Below are 12990 nucleotides of genomic sequence, written 5' to 3' on the forward strand. Positions count from 1 at the left end.
CTCTACCATCTTTACAGAGAATCGTTGTCCATTCTGTTTTGAATTTGTCTGTGAGCATCAATTCCTTCCTCCCTTCCTCTTTCTGCTGGATAGAGGAAGGGACTTTGACTAGACCATATTTTTAACTGTCTCTTGAGGGTTGTGTTGGACTTGAGGGGGTTCCTTGAAATTCATAAAGGGAGCACGAAAACACTACAAAGAAACTCAATACATTCAATTTGAACAAGGAACTATTTTCATAACAGGGCAACAGTGCACAGTAATAAAAATTAAGAACTTCTAATATCTCCAAGTTAAACCCTAAATTTATAGAAAACATCACATACAGCAAATATATTTTTTTTAAATTAAGTGGTATCTTTGATTTTATCTCCCTAAATTAGCACAACTCTTCCCTAGATATTCATCACATTTTTTATTAACCTAATTTTTAAATAACAGTCTTGACTCTATAAGCATTTGCTCCTCCACATCCAATACGTGAAGCCAAGTTCTGTTTAATATGTAACAACATTGTTAACCTCAATTTCCTGCCTCGTCTGCCCCCTCCACAGGCCGCATTGTTAGCTTAAGCAGGCTCTTGGCAAATGCCGACGCTCCAGTGCTGACTCTCATTCAGCCTGACCACCCTGCAGACGAGGGGCTTTTCTCCCACAGCCCGGCTCATCTCTTCTTCCCCCACTGTGTGTCCCCGGCCCTCCCCGTTTTGCTGGCAGGTGACTCAGGATAACAGATGTTGGCCTGAGAGAGAGCAACGCTTCATTGCATTCACTTAGCGCTGCCAACACACCCACCGAGAGATGAGCCGACCTGCGGGGGGTTCAGAGGACCGTCCCGTCAGCCGCAGGCTGGAAGCCATGTATTTTTTTGTGTGTGTGTCTGTTCAGGAGGGAAGGAGGAGTATGGACTGTTTTGTCTTGGATTACGGGCAAATGAAGAGATTCTAAAAATCACAAGATGCTCCTCAATGAGAAAGTCAAGCACACAAACATCTCAGGGACCCTGGGTTTCGAGATGTGTGAGACACCGAGCCGTTTAATCACATATTTTGTCAAAGTAGGATTTCTGCAGAGGAGCGGAGGATGCAAGAAGCGATATAACCAAGAGTGTACTTAGCAGAACCAGAGTTTAAGCCATGTTGATCCCCTATGACAGCATGTTCTAAAAAAAATGGCAAATAAAATTGTAACTTAATTATAGATTTATAATGAGCCGCTGCACCACTGCCAAAAACAAGTCCCATACCAAGCCAAACAGGCACCTGCTGAATGCTCCCTGCTCATGGGTTTTCATAGCTTAATTAATCTATGCCTTGGGGTATCATGACTTGTACGTGCTGCTTGTGTGCATGTTTGAGACAATTAAGTTGCTCCAAGAAACAGAGGTGCAACTTCAACATGGAGCAAAGACTGACGCACCGCACATGGCATAACACATTTTGTGTTCTGTGAAAGTTGCATCAATTACCCAATAATTTGCTTAAGGCTGAAGAAAACAAGGGAATAAATGGCAAATGTGTGAAATGCTCTTTTTTACATGACTGAAGCAAGAACTGCGAATGCTGATCAGATGGAAAAGGGAATGCCTTTTCGCTTTAAAATGTGTTTTCTAAACTTAGCTGCCACTTTGTTGCATCAGGTAGTCAGTTTTCTGGTAAATACGAGTGAAATGGCAAATTGATTTAGGTTTAAGACTCACCTTCCTATTGTAAAATCTGCACTGAAGATGGATCTGCTGCACAATCCGTCTGATGCTCACTCTACTGCCATCTGATTCCTGTAGATAAACATAAAACAGCTGTTTACTGTCACTCGCCATTACTTTGAAATGACAGATTTAAAGAATTTCACAAGATATTTCCAAAGATTGGTTGTGCTGTACAGAGTAACAATCTTCAAAGCGAAGATTGAAACGAAGCCCAAACAACTGCACCAACAGAATAATGCAGACAGGTATTTATGGTAAGCATGAACAAGACAAGTCACAGCATCTGAGGAATCTTTATTTCTTGTTCTGTTTCAAAATGAGTAATAAAATGATCGTGTACATTTTCTTAGTGCCACTAAAATCTCAGTGACTTGCAGGCCATTTGCAAGTGGCAACTTTCAACATCCCTTTCATAAACCTTTGCTGTTGTTGCCTTTGCATTTAAAGGCTTTTCAAATGTGTGCAAATAGTCTATGTTTACATATACACTGAAGACTAGGGATGGAATAGCATGGGATTCACAGGGTGTGACTATTTTGAGTAATAACACTCCCATTTCATGGTTTTTGACACAAAAAAAAATTGTAAATAAACTTGTAGAACATGATCTAATCGATATGATTTAAACAGAAAAGCAACATTTCCCACCGCTGCAAAAATAATTTATTGCTCATCACACTTATGACATTATCTATCAACATTTATTTGTTGATATTTCCAATTTGGTGCATAGACTTAAGTAAAATAAAACTGCCGTTTGAAATTATTAGTGGTTTTTGCATATCATATAAAGTTTTACTTTCCTGCTCTAAGTAGATTGACAAAGTGTATGCAATATTAGTCAAGCCTGCATTTGTAATAAAAGTGAGCTGGAGAGGTAAGCTGTCGAGAAACTGCCTCTCTAGATGCCTTACTTCTTCTAGAAAGCGCACTGGCAGTGCACAGCAACATCCATGCACACCTCAAGCATTGGTCAGAGGTTTGTTGACAAAAACAATCGAAGGCAGAAATCCGATTGCTACCTTGCTACCTATGACCACTGCAGATAAGATATTGACCACTGGTAAGAAACATGTCCAAATTATCAGAAATCAGACCAGAATTTTTCAGCTTTGTGTAGCTGTGGCCATTCAAATCCGATTAGTAGCTTTCTACAGCTATCATAACCATGACTACATCTCGTACACATGCCTTCATTCTTGTTGCAGGCCATTAAGAGAAGTTAGAAACAAAGAAAAAAAAAAAAAACAGCACGCATAATCACGCCGTGGTACACTGCTAGCATTTCTCTCATCTAAAAACCAAACGAGTATTTTGTTTGTTTGCTAAACAGCCCAGATGAACATAGTTCTGATTTATTGGCGCGAGTTCCAGCTGAAATAATTGGTCACTAAAATAAATTAGGACAAAAGTATGAAAATCTCTTGAACTCTAATTACCAGTTTGAATGAGCCTGATAACGATAGAGAAAAAGGTATTAGATGCAATAATTATTACTATTGCTAATTACATTTCCAATTATGTCACTAATGAGAACAGCTTAATTATCTGCACACTGGATAAATAAGAGTTGTGCTCCCAACCAGTTGTGATGTAGCTACGATATGAAGGGCAAGCCTTCTGACCAAAAACATACATACATACATACATACATACATATTTTGATATGATATGAACGAATTAATTAATAATCTGTTTTAGAACATCTTTTTTCCCCCCTTTGCATCTAATCTGTGGTGAACGTCCTGTTATCCAGCAAAAGCATCCCAGACCAGAAGAGCTAAAAGCATCTGTGAACTCCTTTTATTAAACTCTACCTCGTGGTTACAATCTCAGTAGTGACCATCTCTCTGGAGCTGCTTAATTATTAAGGATTATTTTGTGCCTTCTCAAAATTAAAGTACTTAATGTAAGGAAATGTTATTGTCCAGGAAGAGAGCGAGACACTCGTCCATCAGGAGAAAAGCTACAGAGAGAAAAAATGTGTGCACAGAGAAGACATACAAACTTCAAACATTACGCCAGGCCCCACAGTTGGGCAAAAATAATAAATCAAAAGCATCTGTGTCAAGTAAGAATGGGCAGCATGGCAGGGATTGTTGCTTTTGCTGTTTGCTCTATTTCCCTCTGTTGGTTCCATTAAGGCAATAATACTATCAGTACAGCTAAATGATTTTAATGAAGTTCCAGTGAGCCCATGTCTAAAACAGTTCAGTATTTGTGAGTTAGCCTATTTGCGTTTTTTTCTGAGGAACGTAATTTTATTTTATTTTTTTAAGATTAGATCTAAAATATCCTAGAAAAAATACAGAATGGGAAGCCGAAGTACCTAAGCGCAATGCTACTTGACACACTACTGGCTGGTGTTTGCAATTGGCGTTTGCTGATTAACTGTACTCCCCAAAGCAGAAATAAGAAAGACTGTAAATATTAGCTTTGACGGTAGTGGCAGGACAGTTTGCACTGTACGCCGTGGTAATGCATATCAAGGTATATTTGGTGTTTGAATTATTAAAATAGAGTCTAGTGGCTTCAATGTGTGTTCCAAGTATTTATGGATTTTGCTATTCACGAGTTGTTGTGGTCCATAACAACCGTGAATACTGGGAGTCCACTGCATTGTGTAGTTGTACAATTTAATGTAACCTTTGAAATGAAATTATTGAGAAATAACCAGGTTACTTTCTTTAACAGTATGTGTGCTTGTTTGGTTCTGACTGTATAGATCTATACAGAAATTGAGATGATTTTTTTTTAAAAGTTTGTTTTTATTGTCACTTTTATTAACATTTTTGAAAATGCCACCCAAACTCCACACCATGGATTCAGTTCCTTCCTTTATTAATTACATTGTACATTACATTTGCTCCATACATGAATTCCCAATAATGGTCATTGAGGTTTGTCGCTGTAATGTGACTAAATGTAAATTAGTTGTAAGGGTGTAAATACTTTCGCAAGGCACTGTTTTGCTGTAATGCATTTTAAAAAGTATCAAAGTGCTGTTGAAATTTCTCACATTCCTTGACGGGCGTATCGCTGACTTTGACTGAGCGGAAGAGTTGCACAGAACCGTGTCTGGTTGCCAAGTTAAGGAACAATGGATTAGTGACATATCTTCAATACGGCTGCTGCCTAATCCGACCATCTGAGCTAAGCTGTACCAGGTGAGGCAACAGTCTGAGACACCTCTGGAACAAACAGGGATCTCCTCCTAAACGCCCACAGGACGGCTACTTCCAGCCTTTGAGGAACTTCCTCGCCTTCTTCAGATGTAGCAGGCTTAGGAAATCTCTGTTTTTGTGCTCTGTGCAGAGTAAATCAGGGCTAAATTATGCTTTACCAGCAGTATCAAAGTTAGACCACAACAAAAATCATATAATTGGTCTCATTTGTGCAAAATGAGACTATTTTGCACAAATGGTCTCAATAAACATATAAATTATATTTCTACTTATCTCAGTTAAAGGAGTTTTTGAGTTGAGAATTTTAACATCTGCTTCAATATTATATGTTATTTTTTGGGGCATATTAAAGAGAGGAATAATGTGTACTCGTGTGTGTGTCACGGCCAAGGAATGTTGCCAACTTTAGTTTCAAAGTCTCCCCTCTCACCTCACATAGCGCAAGAGGAGGAGCAAAAACAAACAAAACCAAAGAGAAACATTCATTGTGCTGCTGCTTTTTTCCCCCCTCTCTCTAATGTCTGTGGCATTATGTAAAAACAGGTTTTGATACGTTACGGCACGACTGTTTTTCAGTACATTTTTCACACATGACCTCATAATTTGAGGAAAAAAAAATATGCACACACCCATTTAACAGGTACTTATTGTAAAGAGACAAACAACACCAAAAAAAAAAGTTGGGTATTTCACACGCATCTACTTTCCACCACGAACAGATATTTTCCACTCAAAGATTGGAATGATAGAAAGCATCAATATGTTGTTTGGGGGGGCAGAGATGCACACGTACTATTTCTAAAATAAACATTATTAATGATGGATCTAAATATTTATTAAGTCTGCATAAGCATTTGCAGACTTGCATAACATTATATGAGATTAATCCATTAATTTTGTGAATCACATAGTGATGAAGGTGAATCAATATTTCCAAATTTCCAGTTGATTTGATTGCCCTTGTGTGTTAATATGCCAAAAAAATATACATTAAATATATTTCTTGCTGTGTCCTGAAAGCAGCGCTCAGACAGAAACGCGGTGCTCCAAAAGAACACAGCAATACCACAAAAACAACCCAGAGCCAAGCCACTAGTGAAAACCATGTCAGAACATGTGAATGAGGGAAGGTTCTGAAAAGGTGCATATTTTGATTTTAGTGATAAAACAGCAATCAGAGGAGCTGAGAGGTATTAACTGTTCAGTGACTGCTGAGATACTGGGAACCCGTTGGGTTCGATCAATCTCACTAGAAGGGACGGTTTCAATATCCTCACGTTTACAAAACCACGAAAGTTAAAGAGGACAGGCTGGGATACACAGCATCTACAGTCTGTGGTTTTAACAGTGCACCTGCTTACTGCCAGTTTATTTCCAAGGCAGTGTAGAGGATACTAATGTCATTAGTAATTCAACGACACATGATTTTGTTAAAGAAGGTTCTTTTTTCAAGCTGCTCTTGTGCATGACAAAAAGACAAAATGAACCTGAATGGTGAGATTTTCTGAGGTTATGTTACCATTGGTTGCCCTTGGGCATAAGAACGAGATGAATTTACTGGAAAAATTATACACACTCCTTTGTCACGCAATGTGACGGGAGCAAAAAGTCACTTGAGTTCATCCTTATGTTTTCCATAAAAGTAATGCGAGCAAGTCCAGCATAATTTCTTTTACTGTTTAGCTTTCTGCTTTTCTGTGCTGGGAAAATGAACCTATAGCGTCTCGCATGAGGACATGTGATTAGGCAATGATACTGAGCATCTCCTAGCCATCAGTACAACAAAACACTAGTCATAAGTCAAGATCTTGGTTTAAATCATGCTTCTTTTGAAATGTTATTTTCCTTTCTGACAAAGCCCCAGCTGCACTCTGCTGTACTGTTTATTGAATAATGTGGGATTCTGAGAGAAAAACAAAGCAAACAGTGTCTCGATTAGCTCTGCTGCATCTTGTTGCGGTTTCACTCTGTCAGTGATCTGCTCTGTTGACTTTAGGCCATTCACACAATTCTGCTAAAATGTTGAAATGAAAGTATCAGCAGTTAAGCTTTATGCCCTTAATGACCCCATTCCACAAATTTAGTACTGAAATGGAAAAATAAATCAAGTTTTAAATGGGAAAGAATACAGCTAATCCACCAGCAGTGCTTTTTGTTTAAGCAGCGACACTCCCAAGCACGTGTGCACATATTTTCCTATTTAAAATCAGCAAAGTTATTTTAACATGTTGCTGACAGTTGAGTGTTGTTGGCCTCCATTTTATATGAGAGCAGCTAAAGGATTTTTATGATTGTTGTTTCCTTTTCCAGCATCTAAATTATTACAGCTCTTAACGTACATTACAGTAACTCATTCCCCTGCTTGTTATGTGAACAAATATGAACTTCAAGGATAAAAGTGCATGCATATCTGAGCTGAATTAAAATTAAAATAAATATATGTAGTACCGTAAAATGAAATGTCCCAATAAAAGTAAAATCAATCTCGCTGTGTATAGTTACTGGCTTTTGAATTAGGCTTTTCTGCAACAATTTTAAAATATTTAATACTTTTTATTAAGCCTGTCTATTACAACTTTCACGTTTGTGTTAGAAGTTTTACCAAGGATAGAAAAACTACGGAAATATTTAGAGATGTGTTTTCTAATGCCTCAAAGATAAGATGGAATATTTCTTTATTTGTTATAAAGAACCAGTCTAGGTAGGTGACATTTCAGGTTAACTCAGTTTCTGCAACTGTGAGTCAAAGCAGAAGCTAAACATAACGCCATGAGTTGAAAACTTAAAAAACAGTACTTTCAACATGTTTAGCAAAAATTGTTAACTGTCTTTGTTTTTCTGCGATTCTTTAGAGGGGGGAAGAAAGCAGCAGTCCGAGAAGCAGGTAAGAGACCCATGTTAGCTCTAGAGTTGTAGAGATTCTGCAGAGCTCAGGTGGAATATATAGTAGATATATATCATTGGTGATCCAAGATGGAACTTTATGGGCTACGCGCAAACTGCTCTGAGACAGAAAAGCTACACTGTACATCCGGCAGCATCATGCTGTGGAGATGCTTTTCTTAATCTTGGACCGTGAAAATGTGCAGAGTTTGGTTGGAAGATAAACTGAGCTAAATACAAGATAAACCTGAATGAAAAGGAGTTTGGGGGAGTGGAAAAGAACTTGAGGCTCATGAGCTTTCCGACACAACAACTCTAAACATATTACCAACTGAAACAATAGACTATATCACTGAATGTTCAAGTGTGAGCAAGGCCAAGTAAATGTACAAAGTTGACTTTAAAATCTACTGCAATTCGTCAGTGAGTCGATGGAAAGATGCCTGGAGCTACATATAGAACAATCCATGAAACAAACCTTAGTACACTTTAAAATCTACTGAAATCTGCCACTCAGTTGATGGAAAAATGCCCGGAGCTAACCAGCCCTAAGTAAACCCAACATATTATTTTAAATAAGATTTTACTGTTTTTGTTTTTAGACCATGCCCTGCGACAGACTGGCGATCTGTCCAGGGTGTATCCCGCCTCTCGCCCGAAACGTTAGCTGGAGATGGGCACCAGCACCCCTCCCGACCCCACTAAGGGACAAGGGTGCAAGAAAATGGATGGATGGATGTTTTTAGACCATAGTTTGAGTAAGAAGTGCAACCTCTCCCATGTTTAGCTTTAGTTTAACATCTTCCAGCTCCATTTGGTTGCTTGTTGTAACTGCAGGATGAGTGAAGAGCAAATCATCTGGGATGTGTGACTGATAGGAACCGAGCAGGGCAGGTTTATATCCGCATTTATTGTGCAGTGCTCTAAGCTTATTACAGGCTAATGAACTTCTGCACCTTACTTTGTTTCTATCCTCAACAAGGTAAGCTCCCTACTCCTCTATTTAGACCAGGGCTCCCCAAACTTTTACTTGTGAGGGCCACATAACTTCCCTTCTCTGGTGGGGGCCGGAGTCAGTTTGTAACAGAAAAAGTGTGACGTTTGCAGGAGTGCCTAAATGTAAAAATTTGTTTTCCAGAAAGCACAAATAATCCTCTCTGGGTTCTTCACAGAATAAAAATCCAGGAAATAATACCGTATTTTACAGACTATAAGCCGCAACCCCAAAGTTTTTTTTTTAAAAACCAGTAAACATAAACATATAAGCCGCATCGGACTATAAGCCGCACCGGACTATAAGCCGCAGATATCTCTGCCGCTCTAGGTTTTCCACAACGATGCAGCAGCATCAGAGGGGGACGGACACCCAAAATCTGAGTCATAACAGGTCAATTGAATATCACATTTATTACGGTTGAAAAAGAAAAAGGTGCCAAGATTAGATTTAACAGAACTGATTACAGTAGTTTCCGAACGATAACTATAACAGTAAAAGTGCTGATCCTTTATGTCTGCTACTAGCATGTGCTAAATGAAAATAGGCGCTTTCTTCTTCTTTAGATTTCGAAGGCAGCTTGCATCCATTATTGTTGCACTACTGCCATCTATTGGATCCTAATATCTATACCTCAAATTCTCATAATGATCCCAGTATTATTTAAAAAAAACAAAAAATCTTCTTTTTCCAGTCAATGCTATTTAACTGATCAACAACATTCTCAAATTTCAATTCCCTATTAAAACCTAATTCCGCTCTAATGGGTGCTTTCTTCTTTTATTTCTAATTTTGACTTCCAATGATTCACTTCCTGCTAAAGAGCCCCCTGGTGGTTGAAAAAAAATCCACATATAAGCTGCACTGGGCTATAAGCCGCATAGTTCGAAGCTTAGGAAAAAAGTAGCGGCCTATAGTCTGGAAAACACGGTATATGAAAAAAAATCTAAATGCTCTCTGGTATTGTTCAGGGGGCCGGACCAAATGTGGAGGCGGGCCGGATCCGGTCCGCAGGCCATAGTTTGGGGACCACTGATTTAGACCATAATAAGTAGATCGACACATTATTTGGTATTGTTCTCCATTATGTTGGAATAACACATAAAATCCAAATTAAAGTATGTGTTTCTGACATGCCAGATATGGAAAAGTTCATAGAGAGTCAATACTTTGACAATATATACTGTATGTGTGTCGTTTTGAGCCAAATATATATATGATTAATTGCAGAATAAAAGAAATAGCAAACAGTTAAGAAACGCCATCAGCTGCTGTACAGCCAATCAACTGATGGAGCTCCAATTGGTAAGGCTGTTGACTCTTTGCAATTTAAAGAGATTGTTTGAGCCCAGGCATCTGTACCAAGAATGGACGTGTTGATTATGTATGCCAGGAGCGGTTCAGACTTTTATTGGAAAATTTACACCCAACCAGTGATTTATATAAATCAGGAGTGCCCACAAAGCAGTAAAACTCTAATTGTTTCTTCCATTTTCAAAGTCTCGCATCCATTAAGGATGCAGTGAGTAATAAAAGGGACTTTTAATCAATCCTCTCTTGTTGATGAGCTGATGTGTGAATGGGTTAGCCTACCTGACAGTGCCACCCATATGTTGATTTCTTTTTCTAACCGTCAACAAAGACAGAGGGAGCTTATGTCATTGTAGTGTAGGTTAATGCCTTTACTGCACAGCTCATTTGGAGCACAATAAAAAAGGAGGAAATTTTTTACCTCAGTTGCTTCTGTTTCCTTCTTTGACTGTTTTGTAAGCAGCTTAAAAATACTCCATGATTCTGTCGTTGAACACCATTAAAATGTATTATAAGAAAGAACTTTATTTCATGTCTTCAAAGCAACAAGCTGAAATCATATATTTATTTTTTATTTCTTTTAATGTGAGTGCAGCACACCTCTGTTGTGACCCTTTCTTAGTCAGATTATACTGGTCGACCCCTTCTCGACCGGCTGGCATGGTCACTGTAAATCCTTGAGACTGCTCGTGCTAGGGACCTTGGGTAATTAATAAAATCCCCATTACATGCCTTGTGCCCGTTGTTTGCTATTTCAACACCCCATTTGTGCCACGATTACAGTCATTATCAGTCACCGCCATTAATTCTCTACCCAGAGCCAGGACTGCATACTAATAAATTGGGCTCTAAATTTTTTTTTTTACCTTTCAAGGAGTTGGTGTTGGATGCGGGCCAGGAAGTGCCACTCCAGATTAGGAGTCATCTGCTGACAAAAAAGGAGCCCTTTGAATGGAAGGCTGCTGCATCTTTGGAGATAGTTCAAATTTCCCCTTTGATTATTTTCCTTTCCCCTCCAAAATGAATCTTTATTAGGCTTAAATCCTGAATAAAATGAAATTAGCAGACTGCAAAATATTGCCTCCTTTTTCTGACTCTATTCCCCTGTGCATGCATGCAAATTATAATGCTTATTTATGTAAATGAGGTGTCGTCTTTAATTAGTTTTGCTTGAGGGCATTAAAATACATGTATTCTTTCCCCAAAAATGATTTGTTTTGTTGCTCTGTTCAGTTTAAGTTCAAAATGAATGATTATGCCTGACTAAAAAGGTTTATTAATTCTTGAGTTTTCCTTTTTTTTCCCTTCATCCTTCTCTTTTGTAGTATTATCTTCTCCACCCACTTCCTGGGAAGAGTGTTTTCTCTGTGAAATCGAAAAGCCTCTTCAGGCTGTACTCTGAGCACTACTCCGACAAGCACTTATAAAAGGTCCCAGGTTGAAACCGCACGGTAAAAATGCACTCCCACTTATCAAATCTGAAAGCTGTGCTCTTCAGCAATTTCTCTCTCTGTATATGTGCGTTTTGTTGCATTACTTTTTGCATAACGATACATTATTGATCAGGATATTTGCTTAACTATTGCACTTAACATTCACATAACGGATGTACCTTAAAGTGCTATTAAACCATCGGAAAGAACGTCGTACTTTGTGAGTTAATTTGCTTCGCGTTTTGTTCAGACATTTAACTGGAAAAATTTCTTGACAGGAGGGTGACAGAGGTACCATGAGCAGGGTACACACAGGTGCATCTCAAAAAATAAGGACATTGTCCAAAAGTTTATTTATTTAGGCAATTTAATTCGAAAAGGTAAACTCATATATAGAGTTACACGCAGAGTGATATATTTCAAGAGTTTATTTTTGTGCATCTAGATGTTTAGACAAAAGGTTCACTGACTACCAGTCCAGTCTTTGTTATATCTTAATTAGGTCCGTTTTTTAACCACACTTTTTTCTTCCACTTAACTTTCAATTAAACTTGGATGTAGGTGTCTTTTATGACTTATTCTGTTGTGGAGAGAGTTACTGATTATCTGCTAGACAATTATCAACTCAGCAGATTTTTCTATGAATATGTAGGTCATAACATGACCACAACAAAGCATTTATGTGTTAAACATGTGTTTGTTTTTTTCTTCATTCAGTTGGTCTCAAAAAAATATTGGTTCTCATCAGCTGTAAGTCACAATCATCAAAATGAAGAAGAAATGCACTCTCTGTGTAACGAATCTTTGTATGAATTTCACATTTAAAAAAAAATACTGAAATATAATTGCAACTTTTTACATTCTTAGTTATTGTGAGCTGCCTCTTTAAGGGCTGGAGCTGAACCTGAAGTTTGTTAAATGGCATTCCCACTTATTTTGGTCTCATTTTCATATTTGTTGAAAAGCATCTGCAGTGTGACGATAAATCCTCGGCCATGCACCGTTTTCGTGCATTTGCCGTTGATTTACAGTCCGTTGTTGAGTGCCTATCGAACAGAAAACGGCTTTATGTCATTGTAGGAGGTGTTGGGTCAACTTCAGTTAGAAGCAGTGTTGAGCAATATTTCAAACCACTTCAAGTTGAAAGTGACCAACTGCGGCTCTGGTTATTGTTCGATATCCTATCAGTATTCTGAATCCCTTTAGCCCCTCAGATGAGCTGAAATGGCAAGTTAAGATGCCTCCCCACCCCCTCCTCTGCCTGCAAGCATGATTTATGGAAAGGAAGCTAGAACCATTACAGCATTTTTATTATTATTGTTCTTTCAAGGCTAATGCAACAATAGATTTTTGCATGATTGATGTATTATACTAAACATTAGAGGATTACATTAACTTTGCATAGAACAGCTAAATGACACGAGATTACTTATTGTTATTTTTCCTCCACATGATCATACTGTAAACATCATGCACA

At 38.2% G+C, this 12990-nt stretch overlaps 1 protein-coding gene across 1 annotated transcript in view; it reads right to left on the reverse strand.

The window, feature by feature from the left end:
- casz1 (castor zinc finger 1) overlaps positions 1-12990 on the reverse strand; it is a 219372-nt gene that overhangs the window by 176902 nt on the left and 29480 nt on the right. The window contains exon 3 of the mRNA XM_081608910.1: positions 1699-1776. The gene's annotated coding sequence lies outside the window, so the exon portion shown is untranslated. The remainder of the gene's footprint in view (positions 1-1698; positions 1777-12990) is intronic.

The sequence above is a fragment of the Poecilia reticulata genome, chromosome 7, assembly GCF_904066995.2.
Source record: "Poecilia reticulata chromosome 7, P_reticulata-male-v2, whole genome shotgun sequence".
NCBI classification, from domain to species: Eukaryota; Metazoa; Chordata; class Actinopteri; order Cyprinodontiformes; family Poeciliidae; genus Poecilia; species Poecilia reticulata.